Source organism: Salvelinus sp. IW2-2015, unplaced genomic scaffold (assembly GCF_002910315.2).
Source record: "Salvelinus sp. IW2-2015 unplaced genomic scaffold, ASM291031v2 Un_scaffold2269, whole genome shotgun sequence".
In the NCBI taxonomy this organism is placed as follows: domain Eukaryota; kingdom Metazoa; phylum Chordata; class Actinopteri; order Salmoniformes; family Salmonidae; genus Salvelinus; species Salvelinus sp. IW2-2015.
The window spans coordinates 6,069-18,054 of NW_019943596.1; the positions used below are offsets into that span (position 1 = coordinate 6,069).

Below are 11,986 nucleotides of genomic sequence, written 5' to 3' on the forward strand. Positions count from 1 at the left end.
TCTCAATTCAATTCAATTCAAGGGGCTTTATTAGGATGGGAAACATATGTTAACATTGCCAAAGCAAGTGAGGTAGATAATATACAAAAGTGAAATAAACAATAAAACAAATAATCTCTCTCTCTCGGTTATCTTTAATATCCGACTCAAATGTGCGTTAGGCTCTATCAAATGTTAAAGCCTTGTAAATGTGTTTGTGAAGTATTTGTATATATGCACGCGCATCGTCTCCACTCTCATTTGGTGACCAGTCAATTAGCTATAAACTATTTTTGGCCACCGCTAATATTTCGGTTTTAGACAGAGTTGCGAAAATCAACTTTAGTTCAGTTGGACACTGTTCTGTGCTGACTGGGTGCTTTCCAGTTCAGATGGACACTGTTCTGTGCTGACTGGGTGCGTTCCAGTTCAGATGGACACTGTTCTGTGCTGACTGGGTGCTTTCCAGTTCAGATGGACACTGTTCTGTGCTGACTAGGTGCTTTCCAGTTCAGATGGACACTGTTCTGTGCTGACTGGGTGCGTTCCAGTTCAGATGGACACTGTTCTGTGCCGACTGGGTGCGTTCCAGTTCAGATGGACACTGTTCTGTGCCTACTGGGTGCGTTCCAGATCAGATGGACACTGTTCTGTGCCTACTGGGTGCGTTCCAGATCTAGGCATGCGCAGATTACATATCCCATTACTGCTTTATCGTGTTGATATGGTGGTTCCTAAGACACATTTATTGGAAAGATATGATATTCTGCTCAGATAATGTGTGTATAATTCTGCAACACACCCAGTGCAGAACATGGCTCCCTGTTCATCCCCGTTAAACCCTGCGTTACCGGATCTTACCGTTAGAGGAGGCCAGGCCGGAGCCAGAACGAATCAGTTTGATTTCTATAGACGGGACAGTTGTTTTCACGGGAAATTCCTGGTTTCCCAACTAGTCATAGGCCTATGCTGATTTGAAACAATCCACAGCTATTTAAAAAAAATATATAATAATAAGCTAATGATCCTCTGTGGCTAAGTCAAGCTCTCTGGTAAAGTATTTTGAATGATTTTATTTAGACAGGAGTAGTTAAATAATTTTGGCAAAACATCAATTTACTTTAGGGGAAACCAGCATCCGAACAGTGCACTCGCCAACCTTCCTTTCCTAGTCACAAGAGCCTGAAACCAGAGATATGTATATAATGACGAGATGCTCATGTCTCTGCCCTGAAAAAATGCGAGTCCCAAGCGCAGGAGCGCCGGTAATAAGCTTAGGACTGCATGTTATGCCCATTGAAACGCATTTGGGTTTAGTCAGGACAGATGTTGGCGAGAGTGAGCTCTCTCGCTTTGCCTCTTCCTCTCTGCTAAAACTAACGAGGAGAACAGCGTCCTTCTTGTCTTACTAAATGTAGCCCATGTATCTAATGCTGTCTGGCCAGGAATAGTATGACGTGCCATATTCTGGTCTTGACAGCTTCAGATACATACTCTGTTTCGCGCGCTCGGATGCTTTTAGGCGAGTTTGAGGCGTCTTTCTGTCCGCGCGTCTCGGTCAAATAAATGATCAATATTTCAATGTCTTATTTGGACGGGCAGGGAGGTACGGTAGTGGGTGTGTGTGTTCAGGCAGGGATGTAATGCTGCCATAGTGAAGGGGAGCGGGCTCCCTCACTTTTTTGAATCTGAGAATACACAAAGTTGGTAATAAAATTGATGGAAAATTATTTCAAATATATTCTAAATCAATTAGATTTATTTAAAACAAAAATCGCATGAAAACGATACAATGACAAACTAAATTAATATGTAGGCTATAGCARCGTATAGGTAGTTACATGGTGGTCTACCTCTTTATAGCAGCATATAGGTAGTTACATGGTGGTTTTACCTTCTGCATATAGCAGCATACAGGTAGTTAGCATGGTGGTTTTACCTCTCGGTATAGCAGCATATAGGTAGTTGAATGGTGGTTTGTACCTCTCTTATTAGCAGCGTATAGGTAGGTTACATGGTGGTTTTACCTCTTATAGCGAGGCATGATACGATTACATGGTTGACAAACATGTTTATATGTAGGCATGAGCAAGTAGGGTAGTTACATGGTGGTTTCTCATAGACAATGTTACTTGTTTTAACTTTTGTATAGCAGCATATAGTGTAGTTACATGGTGGTTCGTTTACCTCTCTATAGCAGCATAAGTAAATGGGTTTACCCGATTGCACAATAGGTAGTCTGGGTTTTTGACCTCTCGTATAGCAGCTTATCAGGTAGTTACATGGTGTGTTTTACTCTTATATGCAGATATAGGGTATTACATGTGCGTTTTACCGTCTATAGCAGCGATATAGGGTAGTTTACATGGTGGTTTTTCCTCTCTATAGCAGCATTATAGCGTAGTTACATGGTGGTTTTACCTTATAGCAGCATATAGTAGTTACATGGTGGTTTTACCTTCTATAAGCACATATAGGTAGTTACTGGTGGTTTTACTCTTAGCAGCAGTTCATAGGTAGTTACATGGTGGTTTTACCTCTCATATAGCAGCATATATGGTATTACATGTGGTTTTTACCTCTCTTATAGCAGCATATAGAGTAGTTACATGGTGGTTTTACCTCTATAGCAGATATAGGTAGTTACATGTGGTTTTACCTCTTATAGCAGCATATAGGTAGTTACATGGTGGTTTACCTCTATAGCAGCATATAGGTAGTTACATGGTGGTTTACCTCTTACTGTAGCAGCATATAGGTAGTACATGGTGTTTTACTCTCTATAGCAGCATATAGTAGGTTACATGGTGGTTTTCACCTCTCGTATAGCAGCATATAGGTAGTTACATGGTGGTTTTACCTCTATAGCAGCATATAGGTAGTTACCGGTGGTTTTACCTCTTGCCTAAGGCAGTATAGTAGTTACATGTGGTTTACTCTCTCTATAGCAGCATATAGGTAGTTACAGTGGTGTTTCTACCTCTCTATAGCAGCGATATAGGTAGTTACATGGTGGTTTTACCTCTATAGCAGCATATAGGTAGTTACTGGTGGTTTACCTCTCTATAGCAGATATAGTAGTTACCTGGTGGTTTTACTCTCTATAGCAGCATATAGGTAGTTACTGGTGGTTTTACCTCTTAGCAGCATATAGGTAGTTACATGGTGGTTTTACCTCTCTATAGCAGCATATAGGTAGTTACATGGTGGTTTTACCTCTATAGCAGCATTATAGGTAGTGTTACTGATGGTGGTTTACTCTCTATACATTTACATTTACATTTAGTTCATTTTAGCTGACGCTCTATGAGCGATCTTCAAAGTATCTATAGCACCATATAGGTAGTTGCCCTGGTGGTTTACCGTTCTATAGCACATGATAGGTAGTTTACATGGTGTGTTTACCTCTTATAGCAAGCATATAGGTAGTTGACATGGGTGGTTTTACTCTATAGCAGCATATAAGGTAGTTACATGGTGGTTTTACCTTCTATAGCAGCATATAGGTGTTACATGGTGGTTTTACCTCTATAGCAGCATATAGGTAGTTACATGTGGTTTTACCTCTATAGCAGCATATAGGTAGTTTACTATGTGGTTTTACCTCTATAGCAGCATATAGGTAGTTACATGTGTTTTACCTCTATATAGCAGACATATAGTAGTTACTATGGTGGTTTTACCTCTCTATAGCAGCATTATAGGTTAGGTTACATGGTGGGTTCTTACCTCTCTATTGCAGCATATAGGTAGTTACATGGTGGTTTTACCTCTCTATGCCAGCATATAGGTAGTTACATGTGGTTTACCTCTTTATAGCAGCATATAGGTAGTTACATGGTGTTTTTACCTCTCTATAAGCAGCAATATAGGTAGTTACATGGTGGTTTACCTCTATAGCAGCATATAGGTAGTTACATGGTGTTTTACCTCTATAGCAGCATATAGTAGTTACATGTGGTTTTACCTCTATAGCAGCATATAAGTAGTTACATGGTGGTTTCTTCCCTGTCTTCTCTCTCTCTCTCTGTGGTGCAATGATGACTAACTGTAGCCTGTGCAGAGACCTTGCCTTGCCTAACCCTAACCTAACCCTAACCCTTGGTTGATGATCTGTGTCAAAGTATTGCTCTGTGCCCAGCCTGATATCTAGAAATATACTTTGATTTTGGACGTTTGAAAAGGTCCTGAGAACGTCGATATATGCATTCCTCTGCGCTCATAAAAAAATAAGAAAGCCCTGCTCTTGGGTGGTTCCCAGTGCTCTAGCAAGCAGCAAGAAGACTACGAATACTGATGATACCTGATGGGGATAGTGCACCGTTAGTAATCATTTTGTTTTAAGCCTTCCTCAAACCATAGCCCTAACTTTATCTGCTCAGAATTAATGCCTAAACTGTTAACCTTTGAGTTGTTTCTGTTTTAAGCCTGAAACCAAGCGTGATTAAGGCATCAAAAATACAATTTCGAAGGGAAACTATGAGCTGCTGTTGCTGTGTCAGCAGTTATTGTTGGTGGCGTAGAGGACACATAAATAGCTGTACATGCATTTATATAACTGTCAATGCATCTGTATAACTGTCCATCTGTATCACTGTCCATCTGCATAACTGTCCATCTTTATAACTGTCCATCTGCATAACTGTCCATCTGCAAAACTGTCCATCTGTAAAACTGTCCATCTTTATAACTGTCCATCTTTATAACTGTCCATCTGCATAAATGTCCAGGCATCTGCATAACTGTCCATCTGTATAACTGTCCATCTTTATAACTGTCCATCTGTATAACTGTCCATCTGTATAACTGTCCAGGCATCTGCATAACTGTCCATCTGTATAACTGTCCATCTGTATAACTGTCCATCTTTATAACTGTCCAGGCATCTGTATAACTGTCCATCTTTATAACTGTCCATCTGCATAACTATCCATCTGTATAACTGTCCATCTGTATAACTGTCCATCTTTATAACTGTCCATCTTTATAACTGTCCATCTAAACACACACACACACACACAGGTCATTACAGTGCTGTTTGGTGTCGTGTTGCATTGTGTTCTATAAACTCTAAATTTCCATAGTTATTCCCAGATCATTTTCCCTGTGAATCCGGTCCATGTTGTCTCCATTCACCAACCGCGGATGACATCCAAACGAAGACTTAATGCATTGATGCCACCGCCCCGCCCGTGACTGATAGATCTGTGTTCTGTGTCTGATCTGTCGTGTCTGTGTGTGTCTGTGTCTGTGTCTGTGCATGTGTCTGGGCATGTGTCTGTGCATGTGCAGTTCGTTGTCTTGTGATGTGTCTCGTTGTCTGCTGTCTGGCTGTCTGTGCATGTTGTCTGCTCCGTCTGTGTCTGTAGTCTGCTGTCTGTGTCTGTGTCTAAATAGAGAGAGAATCTTGCTATGACCTGTGCCTGTGTCTTGTGTTGACTAATCCCACGCCCACACGGATCTCGCTATAAGCACTCATATGGTCAAGATTCACGATCTCGGGCTGAGACTCCTCTTCAAAGCCCTGACTGCTAGGCACAGAATGCACAAACAAGGTCACATCAACTGAATGCCTGAAAAGGATGGATTAACAGGCGTACTGGCGGTATGGGCACGCGGGCGCAAAGCACAAGTGGCACGCAACACACGCACAAGCGCGCAAACACAGCGGAGCACAAATGTACAGACACACACACCTCCTGTGGAGCCCAGGGACGCCTCCGGTGGCATGCACTTGCGGGAGAACAGGAGACGGGATCAAAGACAGCAATCAGAAGCGCACGGAGGAGACGAACCGAGAGGGGCAAGACCGGTCTCTTCTCGTTTGGTACGCAACCGAACCTCAGGCGGCGCAATCCGAGACATTTGTTTATATTCCTCTCCTTTCCATCCAATGTCTTTCATCCCCACGACGAGATGATAGAGAACTGACTTCCAGCTGAGTTCACACGGCTGTTACAAAGAAGTTCATTGAGTGAGTTTATGAAAGAGTTTAACTTGCTGCAGATCTCATCCATTAGTCGCACCAGGTCTCTCTCTCGTCTAAACTGATTGCTATCTCCTGCGGTAATTCGCCCAATCTCTCTCCCTCTCTCTAACTGCTGCTAACCATGCCCGTTAGTTCGCCCATCTTCTCATGAATCTCAATTCAAGTTCAATTCAAGACGGCTTTATTAGGAGCGGAAAAATATGTTAACATGCCAAGCAAGAGTTGAGGTAATTATAAATACAAAAAGTGAAATAACACAATTAAAACAAATAAATCCTCTCGTCTTCTAGCGAGGGCGGTTAGAATTTATCAAGTTAATATCCGACTAAATTGGGCGTTAGCTCTAACGAAATGTTAAAGCCTTGTTGTAAAATGTGTTTGTGAAGTATTGTATATATTGCACGCGCATCGGTCCGCACTCTCATTGGTGACCAATCAATTAGCTTATTAAAAACTATTTATGGCGCACCGCTAGAATATTCCGTTGAGACAGTAGTTGCGAAAATCAACTGTTATTCAGTCTGACACATTTCCTGTAGCTTGAGGTCTGAAGTGACATTAATTCCAGAATATCAGTGAATAGGACACTATCTGTGCTGAGCCTGGGTTGCCGTTCCAGTTCAGAGGGAACACGTGTTCTGTGACTGACTGCGGTGACTTTCCAGTTCAACGAATGGACACTGTTACTGTAAGCATGTGGACTGTACTAGGTGGACTTGTTCCAGTTCAAAGAGGAATTAGGACAGCTATGGACCCATTGTTCTGTGTACTGACGACCGTGGAAGTGCGGTTCCATAGTTACAGATGGACATATCATGTTCATGTCGGCAGTTGCCGAATGCTGCAGGATGAAGCGTCCAGTTCAGTAAGATGGACACATTGTTGCTGTAGCAGAGCCATACTGGTGAACCGGGTTGCCAGAATCAGCAGAATGCAGAGAAGTAACAGGTAAAACAGTTAAAAGATGGACAACTGTTCTTTGGCCTACTGTGATAGCTTAACCAATGAACCTAAGGTTGCAAGACCAGACCAGAGGGCATGCAGCAGGTAAAGAACATGATGAATACGAATATCCCGAAGGATTCACGTTGCTTGAGATATCGTGATATGGATTGTGGGTGGTTCCTAAGACACATTTAATTGAGATTGACCACGATATGGGAAATAATTAATCGTGCTCAAGTAATCGTGAATGGCGATTTAGAAATTCTGCGCCAAAACGACTACCCCAGTGCATGGAAACATGAAGCTCACCTGTTCATCCCCGTTAAACCCTAACGGGTACAGTACCGTGGATCTTTACCGGTCAGTGATGTAAGAGAAGTGGCATACAGAACCGGAAAGGCCAGAACGAACAGTTTGATTTCTCATAGACGAGACAGTTGTGATTAATCCGACGGGAAATCCTGGTTTTGACAGACGAAGCCAAACAGGTCGGATGGCACTGATGGCTGATTTAAACAATATCCACAGCTATTATAAAATAAAAGTAATAATAATAAGCTAATGAACCTCCTCGTGGCTAAGTCAAAAGGCCCCTAATCTGGTAATGTATTTCCTTGATGGATGATTTACTTTAGACGATGATAGTAGTTACATAATTTTGTAAAGGCAAAACATCAAATTACTTGTACCGGGGATAATCTCAGGCTATTAACCGGAACAGTGCACTCAGGGCGCAACGCATTCCCTTATCGCTTTTAGTCGACAAAGTGAACCAAGAGATATGTAAATAATGACGAGATGCTCATGTCTCATGCCTGCAAAAAATGTCGTGGAAAGTCCCAAAATGTGCAGCAGGGGAGACGCCAGGAGTAATAAGCGTTCCACGGGGCGTGTTGACGCTCGATTATGTAAAAACGCATTTGAAAGTTTAGTCAGGACAAAGGTATGGGCGCAGGTGAGTAAGATTGAAGCGTCTCGAATGTTCCTCTTCGGTCTCTGCTAGAGAACTAACGCCAGAGAGAACAGCGTCCTTTCTTGTCTTACTAAATGTAGCCCATGTATCTAATGCTGTCTGGCAGAAGTAGAAAAAAGAGATGAGACGTATGACTGTCCGGTATCCTCTTACTTGACAGCTTTCATGATACATACTCTGTTCCGCGCGCTTCGGACGCCACTGGCTTAATTAGGCCCGAGTTTGAAGGCGTCTCTTTCTGTTGGGGGCGAGGGGAACAGCTAGACCGCAGCCGTTCGCGGCAACATAAATGAACAATCCATTTCAATGTCTTACTTTACGGGCAGGAAGTACGAGAGGTAGTTGGGTGTGTGTGTTCAGCAGGGATGTCATGCTGCCCAATAGATGAAGAGAGAGCGATGCGTCCCTCACTTTGTGTTGAATCTGAGTAATAACGACAAATAAGTAATACAAGAGTTTGATTGGAAATCACATTTATCAAATATATTCTTAAAATCAATAAGATTATTGTAAACCAAAAATCGCATGAAAACGTGAAACTGTACAATAGACAAACTAAATTCCGAATATGTAGGCTTCATATAGCCAACGTTATAAGGCTCCAGCCCATTACATGAGGTATCTCAGTTGCGGTTCTGATCTCTTGCCGCTTGCCTCTTATGGAGGCAGCATATAGGTAGTTACATAGCGACCTGGGTGACGCTATTTTCACCTCTCAAAATAGGCCCCAGTGTTACTAGAATTATAGTTTTTAGTTATCTATGATGTGTGATGCTTTAGCAGAGAACCTACTTCTTATCATGTAACAGAGCTATCAAGCGCATGACGACCGCTGTTACATTAACACATGTTCCGCCCGATAAAAACTAAACACTCTCTTTAATTTCTCATAGCAAATGAGACAGCAGGCCTTAGGTGCAGCTGAGGATCCTGTAACATCCGGTTTTGACAAGGGTATCATTCAATACCAAGTTTAGGTCTTTACTCGTGAGTATTAAGCATGAAAGGCCAGAGATATAGCGGATAAAGTTAAGGGTTCTGGTTTTACCCCTTCGTTCAAACTATACGCCGTTAGCATATAAGCTAGTTACTATGTTGAGGGTTTTTACCCTCTTTTATAGCCTGTCACCACAGAGGAAGCCATGAAGGTAGTTACATGGAGTGGATCATTCTACCTCTTCAGGGATATTAGACAAACCCAGCCAACGATAGTTGTAAACTAGTACTCTTAACATGTTGTAGCTTTACCTCTGCGATAGAGTAAAACCCACCAGACACCTATAGTCTGAAAAGGGAAAACAGGGTATAGCAAATCAATTTGTATAGGTAGTTACCATGGTTGGTGTTACCTCTCGTAGAGCAGGCATAACAGGTAGTTACATGGTTGTTTATACGCTCTCGTATAGCAAAAGCATAATAGGTACCGTAATACATCGAGTGGTTTACCTTGCTAGCAGCAACGATATAGTCCGTTACCGATAGTGAGCGCCTATTTACCTACTGAAGCTAAATAATATAGCACACTACATAGGCTCGCCTACATGTGAGTTTACACCTTACCCTATAGTACGAGCAATATTTAGGTACGTGCTTACGCTATTATAGGTGAGTTTAGTGAACCTCGTATAGCACCATAGTAGGGTAGGTAGTTACCTTGGTCCGTACCCCTCCATTAATATAGCACACCAGTCATTAAATAGTTAGTAAGGCTCAAATTATGGAGAGGGCGTGGTTTTACCTCTCATAATAGCAGCATAAATAGGTAGCCTCCTACAAATCCCAGTGTTTTAGCTCTACAATCATAGCAGCATATAGGTAGAGTTACATGGTGTTTTCACCTCTATAGCAGCCATATAGGTAGTTACATGTGGTTTGACCTCTCTATAGCAGACAATAGGTAGTTATCATGGTGGTGTTTACCTCGATAGCAGCTTCACTAGGTAGTTACATGGTGGTTTACCTTCTCTGTGAGCAATGGAGCCATGTGTATCTCGTATCCAGCCATTGTAGGTGTGACATGGGTGGTTTCACCTCTCTATGAGCAGCATATAGGTAGGTTACATGGTGGTTTCACTCTCTATAGCAGCATATAGGATTACTGGTAGGTTTACCTCTATAGCAGCATATAGTAAGTTACCTGGTGGTTTTACCTCGCGTGCACATATGAGCGTAGATGTTGACCATACAAAATAGTATACATGGTAGGTTTTAACCTCTCTATAGCGAAGCATCTAGGTAGTGTACATGTGGGAATGTTTACCTCTATAGCAAACAGCATAAGGTAGTTACATGTGTTTTACCTCTCTTATCACAGGATATAGTAGTTACCTGGTGGTTTTACTCCTATAGCAGATATCAGTAGTTACCGACTGTGGTTACCTCTAAGCAGCATATCAGTGATACATGGTGGTTTGTACCTCTCTTATAGCGCAGCATATAGGCTAGTTACATGGTGGTTTTACCTCTATAGCAGCACAATAGGTAGTACATGGTGGGTTTCCTCTCTAATACATTTACATTTACATTTAAGTCATTTAGCTACGCTCTATCCAGAGCGACTTACAAATATCTATAGCACCATATAGTAGCGACTTAGCACTTGAGAATGGTTTACCTCTTATAAGCAAGCATATAGGTAGTACATGTGTTGTTTACCTCTGTATAGCAGCATATAGGTATTACATGGTGGTTTTACCTTCATATAGCAGCATATAGGTTAGTTACATGGTGGTTTTACACTCTATAGCGAGCTATATATAGGTAGTTACATGGTGGTTTACCTCTATAGCAGCATATAGTAGTTACATGTGGTTTACCTCTATAGCAGCATATAGTAGTTACATGTGGTTTTACCTCTATATGCACGCATATAGTATTAACATGGTGGTTTTACCTCTCTATAGCAGCATATAGGTATTACATGGTGGTTTACCTCTCTAGTGCAGCATATAGGTATTACATGGTGTTTTACCTCTCTATTGCCACATATAGGTGTTACATTGTGTATTTACCTCTTTATGCAGCATATAGTAGTACATGGTGTTTTAACCTCTCTATAAGCACAGATAGGTAGTTACAATGGTGGTTTTACCTCTATAGCGAGCATATAGTAGTTACATGGTGTTTTACCTCTATAGCAGCATATAGTATTACATCGGTGGTTTTACCTCTATAGCAGCATATAGTAGTTACATGTGGTTTCTTCCCTGTCTCTCTCTCTCTCTCTGGTGGTGCAAATGATTGACTAACTGTAGGCCTGTGCAGAGACCTTGCCTGCCTAACCCTAACCTAACCCTTAACCCTTGGTTGATGATCTGTGTCAAAGTATTGCTCTGTGCCCAGCTGATATCTAGAAAATACTTTGATTTTGGACGTTTGAAAAGGTCCTGAGAGAACTCGATATATGCATTCCTCTGCGCTCATAAAAAAATAAGAAAGCCCTGCTCTTGGGTGGTTCCCAGTGCTCCAGCAAGCAGCAAGAAGACTACGAATACTGATGATACCTGATGGGATAGTGCACCGTAGTAATCATTTTGTTTTAAGCCTTTCCTCAAACCCATAGCCCTAACTTTAGATCTGCTTCAAATTAATGCCTAAACTCGTTAACCTTTGAGTTGTTTCTGTTTTAAGCCTGAACCAAGCGTGATTAAGGCATCAAAAATACAATTCGAAGGGAAACTATGAGCTCTGTTGGCTGTGTCAGCAGTTATTGTTGGTGCGTACGAGAACAAACATAAATAGCTTACATGCATTGTATCATAACTTTCAATGCATCTGTATAAAACTGTCCATCTGTTATCACTGTCCATGCTGCATAACTGTCCATCTTGTATAAACAGCATCTTGCATAACGTCCATCTGCAAAACTGATCCATCTAAAACTGTCCATCTTTATAACTGTCCATCTTGTTAAAACTGTCCATGCATAAATGTCCAGGCATTGCATAACTGCCATCTGTTAACTGTCCATTCTTTATAACTGTCCATCTGTATAACTGTCCATCTGTATAACTGCCCAGTCCATCTGTCATCAAACTGCCATCTGTTATCAACTGTCCATTCTGGTATAACGTCCATCTTATAACTGTTCCAGCATCTGA

The 11,986-nt window shown here is 41.6% G+C and overlaps 1 protein-coding gene across 1 annotated transcript in view; it reads left to right on the top strand.

Moving 5' to 3' along the window:
• The window catches only part of LOC112073464 (collagen alpha-2(VI) chain-like), a 112,886-nt gene that overhangs the window by 865 nt on the left and 100,035 nt on the right, over positions 1-11,986 (top strand).